Source organism: Petromyzon marinus, chromosome 23 (genome assembly GCF_048934315.1).
Source record: "Petromyzon marinus isolate PM22_M1 ecotype Great Lakes invasive population chromosome 23, UKy_Petmar_22M1.pri1.0, whole genome shotgun sequence".
NCBI classification, from domain to species: Eukaryota; Metazoa; Chordata; class Hyperoartia; order Petromyzontiformes; family Petromyzontidae; genus Petromyzon; species Petromyzon marinus.
Genome location: NC_133689.1, coordinates 19,840,477 through 19,853,634, shown reverse-complemented (window position 1 = coordinate 19,853,634; position 13,158 = coordinate 19,840,477). Strand labels below are relative to the sequence as shown.

The 13,158-nt window shown below is 54.3% G+C and overlaps 4 non-coding genes and 1 pseudogene across 4 annotated transcripts; all 5 read left to right on the top strand.

Moving 5' to 3' along the window:
• The first annotated feature begins 4,705 nt into the window (after positions 1-4,705).
• Positions 4,706-4,824, top strand: LOC142926413 (5S ribosomal RNA). The gene has a single exon (XR_012943338.1). It is a non-coding gene; the product is annotated as a 5S ribosomal RNA (ribosomal RNA).
• Positions 4,825-5,256: 432 nt separating this feature from the next.
• Positions 5,257-5,375, top strand: LOC142927067 (5S ribosomal RNA). The gene has a single exon (XR_012943991.1). It is a non-coding gene; the product is annotated as a 5S ribosomal RNA (ribosomal RNA).
• Positions 5,376-5,628: 253 nt separating this feature from the next.
• On the top strand, positions 5,629-5,747 carry LOC142927128 (5S ribosomal RNA). Its single transcript, XR_012944053.1, has one exon. It is a non-coding gene; the product is annotated as a 5S ribosomal RNA (ribosomal RNA).
• Positions 5,748-5,933: 186 nt separating this feature from the next.
• On the top strand, positions 5,934-6,052 carry LOC142928434 (5S ribosomal RNA; annotated as a pseudogene).
• Positions 6,053-6,304: 252 nt separating this feature from the next.
• Positions 6,305-6,423, top strand: LOC142925976 (5S ribosomal RNA). Its single transcript, XR_012942900.1, has one exon. It is a non-coding gene; the product is annotated as a 5S ribosomal RNA (ribosomal RNA).
• Positions 6,424-13,158: the final 6,735 nt, after the last annotated feature.

Here is a 13,158-nt window from a genome sequence, read left to right as displayed (position 1 = left end):
AACATCCACTCTCACCCCCACACCATCCACGCTCACCTTTACAACATCCACTCTCACCCCTACACCATCCACGCTCACCCCTACAACATCCACGCTCACTCCTGCAACATCCACGCTCACCCCTACACCATCCACGCTCACCTCTCCAACATCCACTCTCACCCCGACACCATCCACTCTCACCCCAACACCATCCACTCTCACCCCAACACAATCCACTCTCACCCCAACACCATCCACGCCCCACCCAACCCCATCCACTCTCACCCCTACAACATCCACGCTCACTCCTACACCATCCACGCTCACCTTTACAACCTCCACGCTCACCTTTACAACCTCCACGCTCACCCCCTACACCATCTACGCTCACTCCTGCAACATCCACTCTCACCCCTACAACATCCACGCTCACCCCTATACCATCGACGCTCACCCCTACACCATCCACGCTCACTCCTACACAATGCACGCTCACCTCTACAACATCCACACTCACCCCTACACGATCCACCCTCACCCCGACAACATCCACGCTCACCCCTACAACATCCACCCTCACCCCAACACCATCCACGCTCACCGCTACAACATCCACCCTCACTCCTACACCATCTACGCTCACTTCTACAACATCCACGCTCACCCCTACACCATCCACCCTCACCCCTACAACATCCACGCTCACCCCTACAACATCCACGTTCACCTCTACAACGTCCACGCTCACCGCTACACTGTCCACGCTCACCTTTACAATGTCCACGCTCACTACTACACCATCCACGCTCACACCTACACCATCCACGCTCACCCCTATACCATCCACGCTCACCCCTACACCATCCACGCTCACCACTACACCATCCATGCTTTCCCCTATACTATCCACACTCACCTCTACACCGTCCATGCTCACTCATACAACATCCACTCTCACCCCAACACCATCCACGCTCACCATTACAACATCCACTCTCACCCCTACACCATCCACGCTCACCCCTACAACATCCACGCTCACTCCTGCAACATCCACGCTCACCCCTGCAACATCAACGCTCACCTCGCCAACATCCACACTCACCCCAACACCATCCACGCCCACCCCAACACCATCCACGCCCACCCCAACCCCATTCACTCTCACCCCTACAACATCCACGCTCACTCCTACACCATCCATGCTCACCATTACAACCTCCACGCTCACCCCCTACACCATCTACGCTCACTCCTACATCATCCATGCTCACCTTTACAACGTCCATGCTCACCCCTACATCATCCACGCTCACCCCTACAACATCCACGCTCACTCCTGCAACATCCACGCGCACCCCTGCAACATCCACGCTCACCTCGCCAACATCTACACTCACCCCAACACCATCCACGCCCACCCCAACCCCATTCACTCTCACCCCTACAACATCCACGCTCACTCCTACACCATCCATGCTCACCTTTACAACCTCCACGCTCACCCCCTACACCATCTACGCTCACTCCTACACCATCCATGCTCACCTTTACAACCTCCACGCTCACCCCCTACACCATCTACGCTCACTCCTACATCATCCACGCTCACTCCTCCAACATCCACGCTCACCCCTACACCATCCACACTCACCCCTTCAACATCCACGCTCTCTCATACAAAATCCACCTCACTCCTGCAACATCCACGCTCACCCCTACAATAGCCACGCTCACCCCTACACCATCCACGCTCACCTCTACAACATCCACGCTCACCCCTACACCATCCACGCTCACCACTACACCATCCACGCTTTCCCCTATACCATCCACACTCACATCTACACTGTCCATGCTCACTCATACAACATCCACTCTCACCCCTACACCATCCACACTCACCCCTTCAACATCCACGCTCTCTCATGCAATATCCACGCTCACTCCTGCAACATCCACGCTCACCCCTACAATAGCCACGCTCACCCCTACACCATCCACGCTCACCTCTACAACATCCACGCTCACCCCTACACCATCCACGCTCACCACTACACCATCCACGCTTTCCCCTATACCATCCACACTCACATCTACACCGTCCATGCTCACTCATACAACATCCACTCTCACCCCTACACCATCCACGCTCACCTTTACAACATCCACTCTCACCCCTACACCATCGAAGCTCACCCCTACAACATCCACGCTCACTCCTGCAACATCCACGCTCACCCCTACACCATCCACGCTCACCTCTCCAACATCCATACTCACCCCGACACCATCCACTCTCACCCCGACACCATCCACTCTCACCCCAACACTATCCACGCCACACCCAACCCCATCCACTCTCACCCCTACAACACCCACGCTCACTCCTACACCATCCACGCTCACCTTTACAACCTCCACGCTCACCCCCTACACCATCTACGCTCACTCTTGCAACATCCACTCTCACCCCTACAACATCCACGCTCACCCCTATACCATCCACGCTCACCCCTACACCATCCACGCTCACTCCTACACCAGCCACGCTCACCTCTCCAACATCCACACTCACCCCAACACCATCCACGCCCACCCCAACCCCATTCACTCTCACCCCTACAACATCCACGCTCACTCCTACACCATCCATGCTCACCTTTACAACCCCCACGCTCACCCCCTACACCATCCACGCTCACCCCTACAATAGCCACGCTCACCCTTACACCATCCACGCTCACCTCTACAACATCCACGCTCACCCCTACACCATCCACGCTCACCACTACGCCATCCACGCTCACCACTACACCATCCACGCTCACCCCTACACCATCCACGCTCACCAATACACCATCCACGCTCACCCCTACAATAGCCACGCTCACCCTTACACCATCCACGCTCACCTCTACAACATCCACGCTCACCCCTACACCATCCACGCTCACCACTACGCCATCCACGCTCACCACTACACCATCCACGTTTACGCCTACAACACCCACGCTCACTCCGGCAACATCCACGCTCACCCCTACACCATCCACACTCACCCCTACAACATCCACGCTCACCCCTACAATAGCCACGCTCACCCTTACACCATCCACGCTCACCTCTACAACATCCACGCTCACCCCTACACCATCCACGCTCACCACTACGCCATCCACGCTTTCCCCTATACCATCCACACTCACATCTACAATGTCCATGCTCACTCATATAACATCCACTCTCACCCCTACACCATCCACGCTCACCCCTACAACATCCACGCTCACTCCTGCAACATTCACGCTCACTCCTACACCATCCACGCTCACCTCTCCAACATCCATACTCACCCCGACACCATCCACTCTCACCGCGACACCATCCACTCTCACCCCTACAACATCCACGCTCACTCCTACACCATCCACGCTCACCTTTACAACCTCCACGCTCACCTTTACAACCTCCACGCTCACCCCCTACACCATCTACGCTCACTCCTGCAACATCCACTCTCACCCCTACAACATCCACGCTCACCCCTACACCAGCCACGCTCACCCCTACACCATCCACGCTCACTCGTACACCAGCCACGATCACCTCTCCAACATCCATACTCACCCCGACACCATCCACTCTCACCGCGACACCATCCACTCTCACCCCCCACTCCATCCACGCCCCCTACTTGGGTGTCTGTATATACATCTGGGGTTATGTGTTTCCTCTCTCTCGTAAATTTAGCTCTTCTGTACCTGATGATGGCTGCTTGTGTTGCAACCGAAACGTCGTACGCTATTGTTATTTTATTATTTTTTATTTATACGTGACTTTACCGAAAAAAACAAAGAGTAATTCTTGCAGTCACGAAAGCTTCGAATCAAGTCTGAACCACCTCTAAGGGAGGTATTAGGTCTGTGTCTTTGTGTTGTCTCTGCTTGTGCATCTGCCTTTGTGTCTTGGCTTGGATTTGTGTCTCTGTGCTGTCTCTGCCTGTGTGTGGGCCTTGGTGTTTCCGAGTGTGTGCTGCCGTGCCCCCTTTGTTCCATGCATACCTCATGCTAATTTGTCCCATTGTCTCTCAGCCTCACCTTCTCTGCCTATTTAAGGCGACTTCACTGTGTGCGTGTCTGTGCTGGTTCACTCTACTTGGATGTCTATGTGTGTGTGTGCGCAGTCTGTATTTTAAATTTCATACTTAACTTGCAATTTAACAATCTTTGAAATAGCGTAATCAACCAGACTATGCGTTAATTGTGTTTTGACCGACCGTCTGTGTTGCTTTATATGGTTTCCAAATTATGCTAAACCCTGATTGTTTGGTATGCTTCTCTCTCTGTTGTACCCTGTTGTATCTGTATTAGTTCCCCCCTACTTGGGTGTCTGTATATACATCTGGGGTTATGTGTTTCCTCTCTCTCGTAAATTTAGCTCTTCTGTACCTGATGATGGCTGCTTGTGTTGCAACCGAAACGTCGTATGCTATTGTTATTTTATTATTTTTTATTTATACGTGACTTTACCGAAAAAAACAAAGAGTAATTCTTGCAGTCACGAAAGCTTCGAATCAAGTCATCCAGACTGTTTGATGCCACTCTTTTGGGGATCAACCAGGAGCACAGAATAAAGGTTTTATGAGCGATGACCTCCAAAAGTATAGTTGAATGTTGATTGTTTTATACATCTGAATGTGCGACAGGTCTTTGCAAGCATGGCCTACGACCATATCACCCTGAATGCGCCCGATCTCGTCTGATCTCGGAAACTAAGCAGGGTCGAGTCTGGTTAGTACTTGGATGGGAGACTGCCTGGGAATACCAGGTGTTGTAGGCTCTTGTTTACTTGGATCTGGATGGCTCGCTTTTTACACTTCGACTCATCCAGTGAGTGCCCCTGCCAATTTCACGTCGATATGGTGTACTGCATTGGGATCAATATTTTCTTGTAAAATAATGTTTGATGCCACTCTTTCGGGGCTCAACCAGGAGCTCAGAAACAGGTCCCTGCAGGGTGGGCTGGTAGGACAAGTCTCTGCGCTGTCTATTACTGATTTTATACACCCAACAGCACGAGATTTCACTTCGTTAAAGTATTGAAAGGGGACGGACGGACGTACGGACACATTAATCTATTGCAGGCTGGTACACTCAGTTTACAACTTCGTTCCTACCAGTATAAAGATTTTTTGAGCGATGACCTCCAGAAGTTATGTTGAATGTTGATTGTTTTATACATCTGAATGTGCGACAGGTCTTTCCAAGCATGGCCTACAACCATATCACCCTGAATGCGCCCGATCTCGTCTGATCTCGGAAGCTAAGCACGGTCGAGTCTGGTTAGTACTTGGATGGGAGACTGCCTCGGAATACCAGGTGTTGTAGGCTTTTGTATATTTGGATCTGGATGGGTCGCTTTTTACACTTCCACTCATCCAGTGAGTGCATCTGCCAATTTCACGTCGATATGGTGTACTGCATTGGGATCAATATTTTCTCGTAAAATACTGTTTGATGCCACTCTTTCGGGGCTAAACCAGGAGCTCAGAATAAACGTTTTCATGAGCGATGACCTCCAGTAGTATAGTTGAATGTTGATTGTTTTATACATATGAGTGTTGGACAGGTCTCTGCAAGCACGGCCTACGTCCATATCACCCTGAATGCGCCCGAACTCATCTGATCTCGGAAGCTAAGCAGGGTCGAGCCTGGTTAGTACTTGGATGCGAGACTGCCTGGGAATACCTGGTGTTGTAGGCTTTTGCATTGTTATATCTGGATGGGTCGCTTTTTACACTTCGACTCATCCAGACTGTTTGATGCCACTTATTCGGGGCTCAACCAGGAGCTCAGAATATACGTATTCATGAGCGATGATTTCCAGAAATATAGTTGAACTTTAATTGTTTTATACATCTGAATGTGTGACAGGTGTGTGCAAGCATGGCCTACGACCATATCACCCTGAATGCGCCCAATCTCGTCTGATCTCGGAAGCTAAGCAGGGTTGAGCATGGTGAGTACTTGGATGGCAGACTGCCTAGGAACACCAGGTGTTGTAGGATTTTGTATTTTTGGATCTGGATGGGTCGCTTTTTACACTTCGACTCATCCAGTGAGTGCACGTGCCAATTTCACGTCGATATGGTGTACTGCATTGGGATCAATATTTTATCGTAAAATAATGTTTGATGCCACTCTTTCGGGGCTCAACCAGGAGCTCAGAATAAAGGTTTTATGAGCGATGACCTCCAGAAGTATAGTTGAATGTTGATTGTTTTATACATCTGAATGTGCGACAGGTCTTTCCAAGCATGGCCTACGACCATATCACCCTGAATGCGCCCGATCTCGTCTGATCTCGGAAGCTAAGCAGAGTCGAGCCTGGTTAGTACTTGGATGGGAGACTGCCTGGGAATACCAGGTATTGTAGGCTTTTGCATTGTTGTATCTGGATGGGTCGCTTTTTACACTTCGTCTCATCCAGTGAGTGCACCTGCCAATTTCACGTCGATATGGTGTACTGCATTGGGATCAATATTTTATTGTAAAATACTGTTTGATGCCACTCATTCGGGGCTAAACCAGGAGCTCAGAATAAACGTTTTCATGAGCGATGACGCCGACGTGTTCAGTGAGCACGATTCGGATGTGGGCCGGACTGACCTTGTTAAGCACCAAATTGACACCGGTGCCGCCTGACCAATTAAACTCCCCGCATACCGAGTGGGCGCGCCTGAACGGGCCCAGATTAAAGAGGCCATCGTGGAAATGCTCCGAGATAACATAATCCTACCCTCAGCGAGCCCCTGGTCTGCCCCGGTGGTACTGGTGATGAAAAAGGATGGGTCGACCCGATTTTGTGTTGATTACCGAAAGTTGAACGCAGTCACCCTCGGCGATGCCTTCCCCATCCCCCGCATCGATGACACCTTTGACAGCCTCGCGGTGGCGTGGTATTTTTCCACCCTCGATCTAGCATCCGGGTACTGGCAGGTGGATATGGCGGAGGAGGATCGGCCAAAGACTGCATTTACCAAACCGATGGGACTGTTTGAGTTTCGGATACTCCCGTTCGGACTCACTAATGTGCCTGCGACGTTCCAGTGGTTGATGGAGCTGGTGATGCAGGGCTTGCAGTGGGAACAGTGCCTAATTTACCTGGTTGACGTGATAATGTTCAGTATATCTCTGTCTGAGGACTGGTCCAGGTTATGAGAGGTGTTCCAGTGACTGCGAGCAGCCCATCTCAAACTCAAGCCACGTAAGTGTTATGTTGCGCAGCACGAGGTGGGGTACCTTGGACACCGAATCAGCGAGGCAGGGTTGCGCACCGATCCGGAGAAGGTACGCGCCATAGTGGAATGGCCATGGCCAAGGAACCTGACGGAGATCAGGTCATTCTTGGGGCACGCCACCTATTATCGTCGATTTGTAAAGGGATTCAGCGAGATTGCACGCCCCCTCACCCAACTCACTTCCCCTAAGAACCCTTATCAGTGGACGGAGGCCGCCTGACGGCCTTCACCACCCTCAAAGACCACCTCACCCATACCCCCACCCTGGCTTTCCCGGATTTTTCCACTGATTTGATTTTGGACACCGACGCCTGCAGCTATGAGCTGGGCACGGTGTTGTCACAGGTGCAGGATGGGATGGAACGGGCCATCGCATACGCCAGCTGGACCCTGAGCAGGGCCGAGCTGAACTATTGCGTGACCCGTCAGGAACTGTACGCCGTGATCTTCACATGTAAACAGTTCTGGCCGTATTTGTATGGCAGAAAATGTCGGGTGCGGAGTGACCATTATGCTCTGCAGCTCCATCTCACATTCAAGAAATCGCAGGGGCAGATGGCCCGATGGCTGGCGCAGCTGCAGGAATACAACCTGCAGATCGAGTACCGGGCTGGGCGGATGCACGAAAATGTGGACACCTTGTCGAGGCAGCCCATGGTGTGCGCCGAGACGAGGGCAGAGGAGGCCTGCCCATGCTTCATGGGGGACGCTGCCAACAGGCAACGCCCCCCCGGGAGCGCACTGAGACTAACCCCCCTCTCGCGAGAGAGAGTGCAGTATGCGCCGCGGAGACCCCTACAGAAGGAGCCGACGGACTGCCCCACCCTGACCGGGCGGATCCAAGAGGACGTCGGCTGCGCCTTCCCGGGCCTGGACGACGAGCAGTTGAGACAGACCCAGCAACGGGACCCGGATCTGGCGGCAGTGGAAGTGGCCCTGCGGGAGAAGAAGAGCACCCTACCAGGACCCTGGAGTGGTTTGTATGCCCGGTTGTGTGTGCAGAACGGGGTGGTAAGAGGGTGCATCTGTGTTCCCTCCCAGGTGCGACCCCAGCTGCTATGGCTGGTGCACGACCACCTGCTCGGGGGCCATGATGGGGAACGGCGCACTCGGGAGACCCTGCGTCGCCAATATCTCTGGCCCAAATTGGTGCAAGACGTGGCCGCCTGGGTACAGGACTACCGCGCGTGTCAGCAATGCGGGCCGAAACCGGCACAATATCAGGTACCCCTGAGGCCGTTCCGCGTCAGTCGGACAAACCAGCTGGTTGGGATCGACCTACAGGGGCAATTTCCGCGATCCCACCGGTGGAGTATTTCGCACGCTATCCCGTGGCGGTGGCCATCCCCGATAAGACGGCTCTTGTGGTGGTCTGGGCATTCGTGGAGCACTACGTACTTAAGCACGGGATCTCCGAATGGGTCATTACCGAGCAAGGTAGTGAGTTCGAGGCAGAGCTGTTTCAGGCGCTGTGCCGCGAGTTCGGAATCCAGAAGGACCGAACCACGGCGTAGCACCCCCAGGTGAACGGTATGGTGGAGCGTATGAACCAGACCTTAGCTGGGAAGCTCAAATGCATGGTGGCCGCAACTCAGCAGGACTGGGACGAACACCTCCCCTATGCCCTGTTCTCCTACGCCACCACAGTACACACGTCTACGGGACAGACCCTGTTCCTAATGATGTGTGGCCGTGAGTCTCGTCTACCTGCAGATCTGCTGTTCGGCGTTCCCCCACTGCAACGGGATGAGGGGAGCCGCCCCGTGGAGCACCTGATGGAGACTCTGCGAGGGGCCCGGGGCGGGGCCTACCCACAAGGAGAGGCCGCGCATCGGCACCAAGAGCAGGGCGCCCGACCCCTTATGGAGCCCCCCTTCTACTCGGCGGGCTCTAAGGTGTGGCTATACACCCCTCGTGTCGGGGCTGGACAGCTGGGGAAACTGACCACCTACTGGCGCGGACCCTGGACCGTGGGGCGGCAGATCTCCCCCTGGACGGTGCTGATTCACGGCGGAGACAGGGGCCGAGAGATGGTGGTCAACGTCCGCCAATTAAAACCATGGAAGGCAGCCCCAGCGAGGGAGAACCCCGCAGTTTGGGTACCCCGAAATCCCGGGGTCCCAACACCCTCCATGCTCGGCCCCGAGGGGTCACGGCCCAGGCCAGGGGGGGCGGGGACGATGGCACCTAAACCCTGCTGCCTCTGAGTTTGTTCCCCAGCCCACAGGTGCCGAGGGACGAGAGGAGCCATTGGAATGGAGGAAGAGACCGCCGCTAAAAGCCCAAAAGACGGAGCCACCACCCCCGAGGCCAGCCACGAGGGCCGGGCGAGTCCCGCCGACCCCGCGGCGCTACCTCGTGGGGGCAACCCAGGCGAGATGCTCCAGTCAACCCAGGACGGAGACTGGCACCTCGGCGGGCTATGTGGTGCCATAGCAGCGAAGCCGCTCCGTCGGGGCCATGCCTGCAACGCCACCACGGGAGAGCGTGCAGGCCGAAGCTGCTTCTCCCTCACCATCCCCAAAATGAGCACACACAACACACACACCCCCCACGTAGGACCTCGTGGGGAAGTCACCTGGCCTCCAGGTTTTCACCCAGGGGCCTTCTTCGTAGGGACATCCCTCACGGTTTCCTGGGGCCAGGGAATTGGCCGACTTCCCCCAGGTTGAATTACACCACAGAGCCGTGAATTGACGTGCAATTGCATGCTCACGATAAGGCTACTCAGTCACCGCGGTTAGGTCCACACGAGCACCAGGGGAAGCATCCGATTGGCCGGAAAAGTACGCTTGCACGCCGTGGCCAATGGCAATGGCCCAACGGCGGCCCCTGTTGATGGGTAGAGAGGGAAGCAGACGTCTGTGAAGGCACCGAGGTGGGCGCACCAATGGCGGTGGGGTATCGCGGGTTAGCCGGGCAGACCTTTGATGTAGAGAGGGATAAAATGGGAGAGGAGAGCGACGATGGGGGTTCGCGTTCTCCTCAAATGAGCGATCGGAGCAGTCAGCTTGCCGGCCACTGGGTCGTCCGTGGGACGAGTCTCAGCGAAGCCAGGCCCCGCTCCCCGCAAGAACCTCGTGCAGCCTCGTCTCTCCGCGACGGCCCACGCATCGCAGGCGGAACGTGAGTACGAAAGCGAGAGTGGGGAGTTTCACTCCAAGGGGACGAGGTAGATCAGCTTTAGACCATCGGGAGATAGGTTAAACCTGCCCTGCTGACTCGGACTGACTCGGGTAATAGTAGCCCACAGACACGCCAGGAATAAATCGTCAGTGATCAACAAACCTTGTTATGTGGTTTCTGCGAGTGTGGAACGGGCACATGGTGGTGTGAGTCCGCTCGTCGTGGTACGGGGATTTGCACGTGGGTAACTCTGTTGAGGCGGCCATTGTGTGCGGGCCCGACCGGGGTTCCTGCGTCGTACCCTGTGTTTGTGCGCGAGTGTGTATTTACCCACGTGTTTGCGCTCGCCCCTGCGCATAGCTCGTGATTAGCGTGTGTGTGTGGCGAGCGGCGGCGGACTCGTACAGGGGCACGGGAGGTTACTCATCCGCCCTTGTGTTTAATGTGTGCGTTAGGTAGACAGGCGGCGTACACGCACAATTATCCATACTGCCTTTGTTTAGCGTGTGCCCGCGGTGAGCGACGGTGGACTCGCCTGGGTACACGTGGGATTATCCCTACAGCCCTTTAAACAATCTCCATTGCCCGCCCTCGGTGGCAACGCGTGTGCGAAGGACGTCATTGCCCTCTGACCCCCTCTTCAGCGCGTGCGAGTGGTGCGTGGGGTTGTGTGAACGGATACGTCGCGTTTGAGTGGCTGAGAAGCGACATATTGATTCCAGGCAGCCATGCGCCAGCCCCGAGCTATGCCCCCCAAACAGAACCTGCGGACCCGAGGGGCTCCAGCGCGAGGAGAGGAGCTGGGGAGCGGCAGCCCTCTCCCCACGAGTGAGCAGTTGGATAGCGGCGACTCTCACATGAGCGAGGAGTCCGGAACCTGCAGCTCTCCCGAGATCAACCCTCCCCCGGAGGGGGAGCCAGGGGCCCACGTCCCTCACAATATCGCGTCCCTCCTGCGTTCTCTGCGGCTGTGCCGATCTGATTATAGAGTGCTTTGGGAAGGGTAATTGCCCGAAACGTGTTTTGATGTTGCGCGCCAGTTCCTCGTGAGAGTGGACCGGGCTCTTCTTCTCGTAGAATCGCAGCCGCGCGCTCTGCTCGGGAGTCGCGAGCGACGCGCGGTTGCGTGAGGCGCCGTCTGCTGCTACTGCAGCAGCTGCAGTAGCCGAGGAGGGCTCTGGTCTCAACCGAGAAAGCGGTGATATAGAGGATGTGTCACCCATCCTCACACACTCGCACAACACAAACAGCACGCATACCTTCCGCACTCGACATCACGCATGCCTAACGCATCAAGGGTCGGAGGTCAGGGATCACCACGTCACGCACGCGGCACGCTCGGGCGGGGAAGAGAGATCGGGGTGTGAGCACGACGTGCACGAAACGCAATCTGATGAGTGAGTGGTTGACACTCGGATCGGATTGGTGCGGAGAGCGGATCGGGAAAGAGCGAGAAGTGGGAGAAAGGTAATTGGTGGAGAAGAGGTTTAAAAGTGGCTGAAAAACGTGGAACTGGGTTGGTTTGATGATGAGTGTTGCTGTAATGTACGAGCGGTGACAACGAAATAAATAAGTTGAAGTACACCAGCCCGAGTCTCCTTTTCAATGTGTCCTCGTCGTCCTCACCATGTCTGGACGTGGCAAGACCGGTGGTTAATCTCGAGCCAAGGCAAAGTCCCGTGCAGCACACTCGCACAAATATTTTCATAACCAAACGCTCTCAGCATTGAGCGTTTGGTTACAAAAACATGTTTTCTGTCGGTAGGTTTTCGCAGTGCATAGTTGTGTACCAAAACGATTTCAGAGTCATGGTTTCGAACAACCATGCAGTAAAATCTATTTCATTCGTGGTCTCAACAAAGAGCATATTCTGTACACGATATTTGAATGTTGCGATAATTTGCACCCGAATTATGGGGAAGTGAAATCCAAACAATGGAAAGAGGTTTTACATCTGACACTTGTTATGACCTCGTTATTACATCTTTAAAAATGTGCAGTTTCAAAGATTAACATCTTATTTAGATGATGTATACTGAATGGTGCCAAAACAACCACTGCACGGTCTCTCGTGGTTTTAATCGAGTATCTTTTTTTGGAAGGGTATTTTCTTGAGAAAGGAGCAGCACTTAAGGACACCAAAGCAGCTCATAGCCACTTGACTTTGATGCGGCATTCTGCAATGATACAAACCACGAGCGTCGAGTTTGTTATGAACACGGCTCCAGCATCGAGCCCTTTGCAAGCTGACGACCCCAATCAACACGCTCTCTTAGCATCACGTCACGACTCCACTGACCAATGAGAGCGCGCTCTGCGCCAGAGATCTCTGATCTCCAGGTTCGCAGCGCGCTAACCGTTGCACCACCGCTCCCCACACTTTCACAAACAAAGACAAAGATCCCCCGTGTAGCCTTAACAGAATGTTGGGGCAGGTACTGTTAGCGACTACCTATGAAGAACGGCACGGTACACGAGGGCATAAGTGACCAACACCATCCCCGGCCGCATTTGTTTCCCTAGTCGTGATGTTTACACAACGTGTTGATTTCAGGCTGAATTAGCGAGGCCAATAACCGATTCAGACAATCGTCACTTGTCTTTGCCGTGAGCGGGAATCGAACTGATTGGCCGGCTTCGTGGCGAAGTGCGTTAATCACGACACTACCGCTCCCCACATTCACCAGCCCACACAAAGACACAGATCCCGCAGCACCTACCCCCCAACAGCCCTAACAGATTATTAG